Raw genomic sequence first — 12,252 nt, forward strand, 5'->3', positions numbered from 1 at the left:
TACCTCTACAGGCCTCTCTGTATCAGCAGAAATGGCGTCCTCATCCCCTACATCCTGAGAAGATGAGCATTTGGTTGAGCACACTTTATAATATTACTCAGCCTACTCAACACCAGTAATTAGGACACTTACAACTGCCTGGGTTTCAAATAAGATCGGAGGCTCCAAAAGGCAGATATTACCATCAGAATCTATTGAGACCAATCCAAAAATTAAAGTAAATAAGTACATTATATATGCGTCTGTGAGTGTAGCCCTCTTACATTTTATGTAGGCACTTGTGTCCTGGGGAGTGACTGGCTCTGATGAACACCTTGCAGGAATTCCCTCAGCCACTGGCCTTCCAGTGTTCAGACTCAGGTCGATCTCCTCAGCATTTGTGAGTGATGGTGGTGCGGGTCCTCCCTCTGTCTTCTGTTGGCTGAAGAGACGTCAACTAAAAAAAAAAAAGAGCACTGTATGAAAACAGCAGTAGGCATGTATTTCTATTTACATAATAAATGTCATTTGTAAAAAAAAAAAAAAAAAAGACATCCATGACATGCTCAAACCTTACCTAATTGAATTATCTTTTTATATTTCATTTTACAGCTGCTGCCATGTTCTTTTAATACCTGCAGGATTGCACCTACATTACAATTAAATTCAATACCATAGTTTTTCGTTTTACCTTTGAAATTATTAATTAGCTTAAACTCACTGACCTTCAACAGGGACATGTACTAGATTAATGTACTAGATTAATTTTTAATTCTACTTAAATTCTAAATGTCGTATCAACCTCTACGAGTGCAAACTCAATTTTAGAAATTGTATCTTAAACTAATCAACGTGTGTAAAAGTGGGAACCTTAAATGAAACATTTCCACTGAACATTAAGTTAAGGTTATGTTTAAATAAATGCCCATATTTGCTATAACTTTCAGCTGGAGAAAAAAAAATGCTGATCTCTAGTTTGCATATGTTGCCATGGTGACTGGTAATATCTGCGCTCTATTGATAAAGCCTTTTTGTAGTTGCGGTGTGCGCGCTTATTTCTGAATTAGTCTACTCAGAGTTGATTGACCTAACTCAGATCATCTGTTCTGAAACCAAAAACTCTGAGTTTTTAATCTCTCAGTAAGTCAACTCAGAGTTCAAGTTTAAACTCCAAGTTGGTTGAACCTCCTTTCTGAAACGGGCCCCAAGTCAATCACACTTCTGTGAAATCAAACTGTCCACTTAGGAAGCAACATTGGTTGACGATCAATTTCACATGCTGTTGTGCAAATGGAATAGACAACAGATGGAAATTTTAGGCAAATAGCAAGACATCCGCAATAAAGGCGTGGTCCTGCAGGGGGTGACTACAGAACACTTCTCAGTACCTATGCTTTCTGGCTGACGTTCAGGTAATTTGTGAATGGTGGCAGTGTGTTCACTCTAGTGAAATGTTTCAAGACCACCACCATCATACCAGTGCTGAAGAAGTCTGCATTGATGTGCCATAATGACTACCGACCCGTTGCCCATACACCAGTGAAGTGCTTTGAAAGGTCAGTCATGCCACACATAGAGAAAAGTGAAGTGATTTTCACTTGTGATACACAGCACACGGTGCACAAAGTGAAATGTGTCCTCTGCATTTAACCCATCACCCTGAGTGAGCAGGGAGCACTGTGTGGGGACAGTGCTTTGCTCAGTGGCACCTCAGTGGCACCTTGGCGGATCAGGATTTGAACCGGCAACCTTCTAATAACGGGACCGCTTCCTTACATGCTGCGCCATCACTGCCCCACAGTGGTTTAAAGAACCTCCCCAACTCCCTGGATCTCAAATTCCCTTTCTAAAGTAATACTTCCAACATTCACTATGCTTAATTCTCATTACAAGTTTCTTTCTAATGCAACGTAGATATATTCACCCTTCTATGAATTATTTATTTATTGCTGCTGCACTATGTCTTCTATGTATCATGTTCTATGTTCTGTCTACGTGGGAGAGGTTTTCAAGTAAGAATTTCATTGTGCTCTGTATGCTGTACTTTGTATATATGACAATAAACTTTAACCTCAAAAAATGCTTTCCTTGTATTGTAATGGAAACAGGATGTTAAATGTAAGTGCAAGTGTTTTTTTTTTTTTTTTTAAACCACCTGGCATGCATTTAACCTTGCTAATGTGGTTTTCTGCAGCATGTGGTTATGGGGGGGGGGGGGTATCCACAGTTTAAAAAGTGCTACACTCATTGTTAGAGGAACTGATTCTTTCAGCAACTCTGTAGGAACATTTGTATGAGGGATCTGAAACTTGAATTCAGTGGATAACATGCAACAAAACACCCAATGTCTGCCAATGCAGTCGACTACTTATGTGACCCAGGAAAATCGTGTCAGCAGCCCTCCACCGCCAAGTGACCATGTCATATGGTCACTGTTCAACTTCATGTACTGCAACTTCTTCTGCCTTGGGTTAGTGGCATTCTGCTTTTCCATCAAGGTGAGTTTGCCACCATAAAGTTTATTCATGCAACAGGGTTAAAATGCATTAATTTTATTTGTAAATATTGCTGTATGATAAATATAGATTCTAATTCTACAATATGCTAAATAAGTTGTGAAAAGAACATGTCTACTGTTCTCTTTCCCAGTCCAGAGACAGGAAAGTTGCCATGGATCTGGAGGGAGCTCAGCACTATGGAGCCACTGCCTGCTGCCTGAACATTGTTATTCTTTGTTTGGCCATATTAACTGTTGTCATTACCATCATTAGTGTTGTTGTGTCAATGAAAAAATAATTATCGAAGCTAAAATGTGCCTGCCAGTTGTACCTGTCTCAAGTCTGCTACAGTTTATACTGCCCTGCTTATACTTAATTTTTATTCATTGTTATTGAATATTCTACTGAGTAACTCATTGAGTCAATGTACTAATGCATGCTGATTAAATGTTTTTTTTTATTCCGTATTATGCTTTTTGCCTTCATAAGTATTAGACTAAGATGACTGAACATGCAGAGCTGAACATCTAGGGCACAGAACTGAACAGCATTCGTGTTCACTCTTCCCCTCTTTAATAATAATAAAAAAAAACATGGTTGTGCTGAGATTTATAAAACCTTGTTAAGAACAGTACAATACAGCAACATTACTAGGGGTTTTAATTTTTATCTTTAAATCAGTGAATCATTGCAGTGATCCACAGTATAACATGGAAATGTATGCCAAACGCAGCTGCATAAAGGCAACAAAGTCATGTATAAATTAAAGTTTTCAAATTCTGAATGATTCTAATTATAGTAGCAATAAAACTTTAAATATACAAAGTTTTCAGTGACAGGCAGACTTGTGGTGGCCAACAAGTGCAAAACAAATGAACTTTTAGAAATACATTTAATAAATAAATGAATAATTCACAAAACCAACATTTCATAAAACAAATGAACATTTCATAAAAAAGAACAGTTCACAAAACCAATTAACATTTCATAAAATAAGTTTTCAACATGCCAGACAAATTTACAAAAAACACTTTTACAAACAGTGAGCGACTCAGAACGGAAGAGCATGTGGTGTCAGTCAAACAACTTCACCTGACATAAATGAACCCTGACATTGTATGTGATGTTTTTTCCATATTGTGGAAATTATTCCATTGCTTTTGTGATTCCAGTACCAGGTGTTTGGATTTTCGAAAAGAGCAAATGGAAGAAAGAGATGTAATACACTGCTTAACTGTAAATGTGGTGAGCAATAAGTCATTTTAATGAAGGCCACTCTTATGATGCAATCATGGATATAAGCTTTGCATGGCATTAAAATCAGTTTGTGGTGTCTTAAAACTAAACTTAAAGACACAGGACTGTACAATAAATAGGATTATGTCTCTGTAAACGCTTTCAGCAATATGATCAGACTGGTGCCCCATAAACCTGAACTGCTCTTTGGTTGTCGAACAATGTGGCAAGTTCTCAAACAAAAGTACAACATGTGAGTGAAGAGAGATGATGTTATGGTGTAACATCATAATGGGTGTAAATGGGAGTGGCCATTTCGGGATGCATAGGTTTTCACGGAAAGTGCGAATAACAATCCTTCAGTAATCGCTCACAATTTTCTTCTGTTGTGTGAGAAACCTTGCCGTTGTCCCCTTGAGACTGAGAACTGAGTGTGGGGCGGAGAATGACATTATGACTGAAATTCAGTTTTCTCTTCATCATCAGCATGCTGACTACTATTCAGGAGCGTCTAGCTATATGTATGACTTAACAATGAGCAATCAACTTATTGACTCGTGGTCTATATTCAGAAGAGAGGGATAGTTAGTGGCCTTAATGAAGCACTCTGATTTTCATTTCTATTAGACTACAAGTTGGCTTGTTACAAAGTTACAATCACATGTCAATCTGAACCTTGTTGCAAAGAATCTGAATGAATAGTTACGTGCCAGAAAAGTCAATAATTACATTTTAACTGTATATTTAATGCATATGAATTTAATTTAGTTACATAGGACTTAGTTCTGGATTGAGTTATTTGCAGACCTCTCAGATGCAGGACACTTCAAAGCTTGCATCAGTGCTTGCAGAAATTCTTCTTCAGTGATCTCCTACAGAAGAACTTTAATGAATATGTGGCTCTGTGGAACACCAGCAGGATTCACACATCTAAAACAACATTTATTTTTTATTTAGCCCATAATTACATACAGCATGTCTTAATGGGTTTTGACAGGCCCTGCAGTTGACACCCCCCTGTAGTGATAAGAGAACATGTTGTGTGATATCTCAACCACTAGTACCAGGAGTGATAAAGAGTCATGGAAAGTATGAGGCCGTCTGAGCCTCTAACTTGAACTGGTAATGTGGACTGTGAATGGTGAACGTTTAAGCAGCGATTCACACTGTATCTGCAAGCCCCTGGTGTGAAAAACCTCACTGTTCACATCTGGAATTCGCTACAGAAAATTGAGGGAGAGATTGCTGCGGGAAACTGAGCTTACTTTATCTGGAGCTATGAAGATTTGTGAAGTGAATAAAATAGCCCAGCTGCATGCAAAAACGTCTAGGAGCATCCAATAGATCAGGACAGTGCAGCAGTGCCTGTGGCTGCACTGAACAGGTTGATGCAGAAACAGAAAAGAAAAGATAAGCTGCGAGATGCATCAATAATTGCATGTAAAAGATGTGGAAAACTGCACGTGCCTAAACAATGTCCAGCATATGATGTAAGGGGAAAAAATCAGTTTGCAAAGCAATGCTTTTCAAAAGGAAAACAGAATGGAGGTGACCATATCCACACAGTAATGGAACCACACATCCTTCCAGGCACAGTGAAGCTTAAGGTCTAAAATAGACAAAACATCAAAACAAAAGACTACAGGTGAGTTGTAAAGAAAAAGATAATCATCTGAAGTTTGTAGTTGTTCCTGAGGTCGATCAAATAAATGAACATTTCAAGCCCCCAGGGGGCGTACAACCCAACCAAGACTCACCGACAGTACAAGCTCTTCTGACAGGAAATGAGGGACTAGACTATGATGGACAACGGATACAGCAATCATTTTTCCTGCTAAATAATACTCATCCTCCCTGACAGCTGTGAATGAAAATTATTTAAAATTTTACATAAATGTATAACTTACTATTTCTATTATTGCACAACTGTTGTAAATATAAACTCTATAACCCTTTAAGAGAATTATATCACACATATAACACCATGCATACCATTTGCATTGTACACCAGGAAATTTTGTCCTGCCAGTACATCAAAAATTGGTTGATCGTTTAGATGATTCATTAAGAAATTAAGAAGCTCTCTTCTTGGCCTACCTACATCAATTCCATCTTCAAATATACCAAACCTTGGACTGCTCCATCCCAAACTGAACAAAAGATGTAGAGGTTTGTTTTCACGTGTAAGTTATTCAGTCTTTAACAGAGAAAAAAGAGACACCAGTTGACAACTTACCTGTGTGTGCCTGTGTCACATCCTCTGCTCTGTCAAATGGGCTCTGCCCCCCCTGACACGCTCACCTTCCTTGGAGTACTAGACTCTGTGTCTGTGTCGGTGTGTCGTTTTGTGCATAGCCGCAGGTGCCCTGGTAAGCCCCAATACATTTGGCGTGTCTGCTGTCACATTTTCAGTTTGTGGGTTCGTCAACACTGGGTTCCTCAAAAATGAAGTGAAAGCGAAGTGATTGTCATTGTGAAACACTACAGTGCAGCACACTGTGACACTCTGTAATTGTCCTCTGCATTTAACCATCACCTTAGTGAGCAGTGGGCAGTCATAAAAGCGCTGGCCACTGCCCCAAAACAGTTTGAGGGAGGACAAGGTGATGAATAACTCTGGTCAGTCTTTCAAAAAGACAAATTCAGGCCTGTTGACTGAAATTATTCCCATGCTCGCTTTACTTCACCCTGTGAAACATACTTCTGATAATTTGTACCTACCCTTTCCATTTTGAGTTTTGGGGGGGCTGGAGCTTTGTAAATATCGTACATGGGTGGGGTGGGGTGTCACGGAATGCTTCCAGAAGAGGAGTCAGATTCCCCAAGAGGAGTCAGATTTTGAAACGCTATTCTAATTTAGCAAACTGATTAACAGCTCTGGTGGGGGTGGCCATCCCCTTTGGACACTCCCCTGGATAAAACGAAACAAACAAAATTTTGTGTTAATTGTTTATTAATGCTATTTGTTTAACACAGTTAAAGCAATATACCACTATTCCACTAGTTGGTTGACAAGCAAATCTGTGTCATGTGGGTGAGTTCCTGCTGTGTGGTTACCTGCTGGTTATGTTCTATCGGGACACGCCCCTGTTAACTAGTGTTGGTTGCATTTTAACCTGGAGAAACTGCACATACAAAAAAATTGAAAGTGATTGTGAAACACTGCAGCACAGCACATAGTGACACAACAAAATGTGTCCTCTGTGATGGAACCTTAATCAAGGGGACCACAGTGGTGCCTTAAGAATTCAAAGGCTTAATTATGGCTTTATGGAATGCAACAACAACAACATTTATTTCTTATATAGCCCAAGATCACATACAGTACATCTCAATGGGCTTTGACAAGCCCTACAGTTGACACCCCCCACACTTGACCCTTCTGCACACAAGGAAAAACTCCACACAAAAAAGAGAGAAAAAAAGAAAGGAAGAAACCTTGGGAAGGAGTGATACAGAGAGAGAGACCTCCTTCCAGGGTAGAGTGAGCCTGCAATGGTGCAAAGGAACCTGCACTGGTGAAGCAACAAACCCCCTGCTGTGAATTTGTCAGAGGCTCAAATGATTGGGGGCTAAATGCTATTCAGAGTTGGTGCCTTCTGCGTAACATGCCTTTAATATTTGGACATTTGGTAAGTACAAGTGATGATTGCTTCATTCTTTTCTGTATGGTTCGATGCTTGGATGCAACCTGACTGTATACGAGCAACGACAATACACAAGCAATATGAATAGATTGGAACTAGATGAGTTGAGATTCCATGTGCTGCTACTTGTACTTCAGTTCCGTTCTTGCTCTTGTGCAGTGAGGACAAACCTCATGACAGTTTGATATTCTTACAACCAGTCGATTGTGGGTCATGGCCTGGTCAGGAGGGGTGAATCCTTGATCGGACATCATGTACAATGTACGTCGCACGGTTGGACTCCAGGAATTATTGCACGAGTTCAGAATCGTCTGAGAAACCTGACACCAGCTCAATTGCATACAACCAGCGATTGGCTGTTTAGCTGGGAGGAGTGGGAGGTGGGATCTGGGCAAAAACAAGAGAACAGAGCATGGAGGGAAGAAGCGAACAAGAAGTGAAGTGAAGTGATTGTCACTTGTGATACACAGCAGCACAGCACACAGTGCACACAGTGAAATTTGTCCTCTGCATTTAAACCATCACCCTGAGTGAGCAGTGGGCAGCCGTGACAGGCGCCTGGGGAGCAGTGTGTGGGGAAGTAATAGAGATATTTTCTGATCTTATGAGGTACAGTGTGTGTGTCAGTCCAGAGTGGAAACTCCCTTATTGTTCATGCATCTGGTGACTTGTGGGATGAAACTATTGCACAGTCTGGCAGTGAGGGCCAGAATGCTGTGGTACCTTTTTCCAGATGGCAGGAGGGTGAAGAGTGCATGTGAGGGGCCCTTCACAATGCTGGTGGCCTTTCTGATGCAGCGTGTGTGGCAAATGTCCATTATGGAGGGAAGAGAGACTCCAAAGATCTTCTCAGCTGTCCTCACTATCTGCTGTAGGATGTTGCGGTGTGATATGGTGCAGTTCCCAAACCAGACAGTGATGCAGCTGGTTAGAATGCTCTCAATAATCCCTCTATAGAAGGTGGTGAGGATGGGTGGTGAGACGCTGCTGGGCTTTCTTGGCTGTTCAGCTGGTGTTGAGATTCCAGGATAGGTTCTCCTCTACATGATCACAGAGGATCTTTGTGTTCCTGACTATCTCCACACAAGATCTGTTGATGTTTAGTGGAGAGTGGTCCGTCCATTCTCTTCTGAAGTCAACAATCCTCTCTTTAGTTTTCAGCTTCAGAACAACGTCATTCATCCCTTTAAATATCAGACGTGATGCAGCTGGAGGAAGGCGGCGGCTCCGGGTACAAGCGGCTGGACGGCGTGGAGCCTCCACCCAGCGACTACGGCGCGCCGCCACGAGGTTTCCATTCTGAGCGGCTTGTTCTTGATCCTGATTACGGGGCCGCTTTCTTAACCGCTAGGCCACCACTGCCCCACTGGAACTTCTGTTTCAGTTACATTTAACAGTACAAGCATAAAAAAGGAAATACAGAACTTGAACATTCCTCTACAGTAATTCCTGAATGAGATTCAAATGACCAAATTTAAGCTTCAGATCTGTTTCTGATTGCTTGTGACTATATATGATGATTCTAAAAAAAATGTTTGGTTTCCTTGTTGGTTAGTCGGTCACCTGAGATGTTCTGCTATGCAGTAAGGAACAACAGTTCTGTCAAATACAAAACAGAACATGTTTCATCAAGATAATGCATTTTTCTTTATTCTGCACTTATTCTTCAGAATAACTGCAGACATGGCATTATGGCACTTGGGTAACATATGTACAATGGGATAAAATGAATGGGTCTCACACTTGAATAAATAAAAGTGCCTATGCCCTGCTGTGGGCTGGTGGGTGTCCTGGGATGGTGTCCAGGGCCCAAAATGAGCAAGAGTGAAAGTTAGTGGGTGTGTTTTCTGGGCTGACACCGAGACGATGTTTCCCAATATTAATTGATATTAATTGAAAGTAAAGTAAAAACCACAAAGTCCCAAGTTCAAATCTCACTTACTACCATGGTGTCCCTGAGCAAGACACTTAACCTTGAGTTATGTGTCTGAGGCATTGTTACTGGGTACTGTTTGCTTGTTTTGTTTTTCATGTGACAAACAATTCTGTGATTCTTTGTTGTTTATATGGCAGTGTGTGGGGACGGTATTTTGCTCAGTGGCACCTCTGTAGTTTGCAATTCGAACTGACAACCTTTCGGTTTCAGGTCTGATTTCTTTACAGGCTAGGCAAACCACCACCATCACATGAGAATGTAGTCTAAATGTTAAAACTCACCACACAACAGCTGTCTGCCAACTTCTGCACATATGTCACGCTCCTAAGTCTAGGGGTCTAAGAAACGCGACAAGGGTGTGGAGATGAGGACGTCCACTTTTACACATAATGACCTGGGGACGTCCCAAAAGAGTAACGACCTAGCAGACCCTGGGGACCTCCCAAACACCATCCGAAGTCTCTTTATATAGGTGGAGGTGACCAATAGGCAGATGGTAGGTGGAGCTAGTAGGATTCAACTCCTCCCATGAAGTCTATCTAAAAGAGACAAGACACAAAAACACAGCCAGCTACACAGAACACGTGGGAGCATATGTCCAAGGACGTAACAACATGCTAGAATAGATCTGCCTTCCACATGTTCTGCAGAATGTCTAATGAATAAACATCCACCTTTGAGAAATATTAAGGTGGCATTAAGTAGTTTAATTTGGAATTGAATGTTTTTAGCTCTTTTTGAGAAAATGTGAAAATTAATTGCAGAACTTTGAACAGTTAGATGAGTTCTAGATGAAGGCTACAGCTCGATCCTCACTAGGGCCATAACTCGGCTGCATTTGAACGCGTTTTACGCTAAACACGTGCATTTCTATGAAAAAAGCGCCGCTTTGAACGCCATTTATAACACCTATTCCCTGACGCCGCCAATGGAAGCAGGCAGCAAGCATTGGTCTGTGCATGTGAGTAACACTACCACACGTTACATGGGCTTTTCTGTTCGCGCTAAAACAGTCCATGTGATATGCCTGGCTGACAGCGCCTGTTGTGATCAGGCGTCACGATGCATGGTCTGTTTTAGCAGACGCCTGGTCTGAGCCCATTTCCAGCGAGCTCGACGGCCCACATGACAACAGAATCCCGAACCACCAAGGTGCACCTGAGCAAAGCACCATCTGCACACAATGCTGCCCTTTCACAGAGGACACATTTCGTTATGTCACCTTTTGCTGCAGTGTTTTTACAATGACAATCACTTCACTTCTTACCTCTGCATCCCTGCATCTGCATCATGCAGCAAGCAACATAACTTCAAAGAGCGAGCCTGAGCCAGGAGCGTGGGAACATGCTCACATTTATTATTTTTGCATTCCAATGCAAAGTGAGAGAGAGTAAGTGTGTGTGTCAGTGTGAGAGTTTGTTAGTGTGTTCGTCTACTAAAGTGTGTGCGTCCTCAAGTGTGTGCATCTGCAATGTAGTGTAGAGAACTGTCAGGATTGCCTGCAGCTGGGCTCCACACCGGAACCCAATCCTGACGCCCCATAAATGCCGGAAGTTTCCGCCCGTTCGGGGTCGCTGGCATTTTCGTGAACTTCAGTTGGTAACACTGTTTATAATTTGAGTTCTGGCAATCGCCACACGCCTACGGGTTAGTTTTAGTTTATCTGTATTTAAGTTAAATCGTTTTCGGCCACCGCGCCATTGTTTCTTTGAGTTTATTGTTTGTTTATAAATAAAACCCTTCCCAACATGTCAGACCTCTGCGCTTCCTTCCCCCGTAAGTCCGTAGACGTGACAGAATGCCAGAGACCTCCCCAAAAGCGCAGAGGTGGAAAGCAGAGGAGAAGAAACGCCGCGAAGGACGCAGCCCGGCGCGGCGAACGCGGACGGCAGGGGAGAGACGCGCCGCCCGTTCTGGTGGAGCGTTTTCTCCCCGAGAAGCCGTGGTACGCGGCGCCGCGTGATGACGTCACCCCCGGGAAACTCCGCGAAACCCGGAAGCGACAACGTCGGCGGGTGAGTGGGCGGAGCGATGACGTTGGCGTCGGCAGCAGCGAGGAAGTAACGTGGGCAGCGAGCGCAGAAGATGCGACCCCCACGATCTTCGGCATGTCGAGCCAAGAACTCTGCGCTCTGCTGGCAAGGCTCCCTGTGGACTGGGACGACACGGACGACGACGAGAGCACGGGAGACGAGAGTTGGGCTCCGCCCATCGCACCAGTCTGCGATCGTCGCAAGGTCCGTGGGGACCCACGTCACTTCCAGGGGGGTGAGAAGCGGCAACAACAACGGCGGCGTTCCTCCAGCGAGGAGGTGGGCAGCCTCCAGCCCGAATGGCCAGAGTACTGCCCATGGGAGCTTATCGCGCCATGGGTCCAGGATGTCCGCAGGGTGGACGACCCTCGGAGTCACCGGTGGGAGGACACGGATGACGAAAGCGATGATGACGTGGATTTTCGGTGGGCGGTCGTTGCCGGGATGGCTCCGCCCAGCGTGCGCGTCCGAGATCATTGCGGCGTCCGTGATGACCCATGTGACTTCCGGGGGTACGAGGTGGACACGGACGACGACCAGGATGACGCCGTTTGGGCAGTCTGTGCCGGGATGGCTCCGCCCATCGCGCCCATCCAGGATCGTCACGAGGTCCGTGGAAACCCAAGTCCCTCCCAGCAGTGTGAGGAAAGCTGGTGGAAGAGGGCGACGGGAGGTCGCCAGCCAGCAACTGCGCTGCCGGGACTGCCTCGCAGGGAATCCTCCATTCCTGCTCCAGTCGCCGACCCGCCTTCCCTCTGCCCGGACGTTCCCCAGCGAAATGGCAGCGCAGCACCAGCGCCCACACCTGCTGGAGAAGACGTCCACCCCCCTCCACACCACACACCTACCACCATCTCCAGCGACGTGCCCAGCCCCGTGTGGGACAGCCCAATTGTCCCGGGACCCTTCAGTGGGGCAGCAGA

The sequence above is a fragment of the Denticeps clupeoides genome, chromosome 7 (assembly GCF_900700375.1).
Source record: "Denticeps clupeoides chromosome 7, fDenClu1.1, whole genome shotgun sequence".
In the NCBI taxonomy this organism is placed as follows: Eukaryota; Metazoa; Chordata; class Actinopteri; order Clupeiformes; family Denticipitidae; genus Denticeps; species Denticeps clupeoides.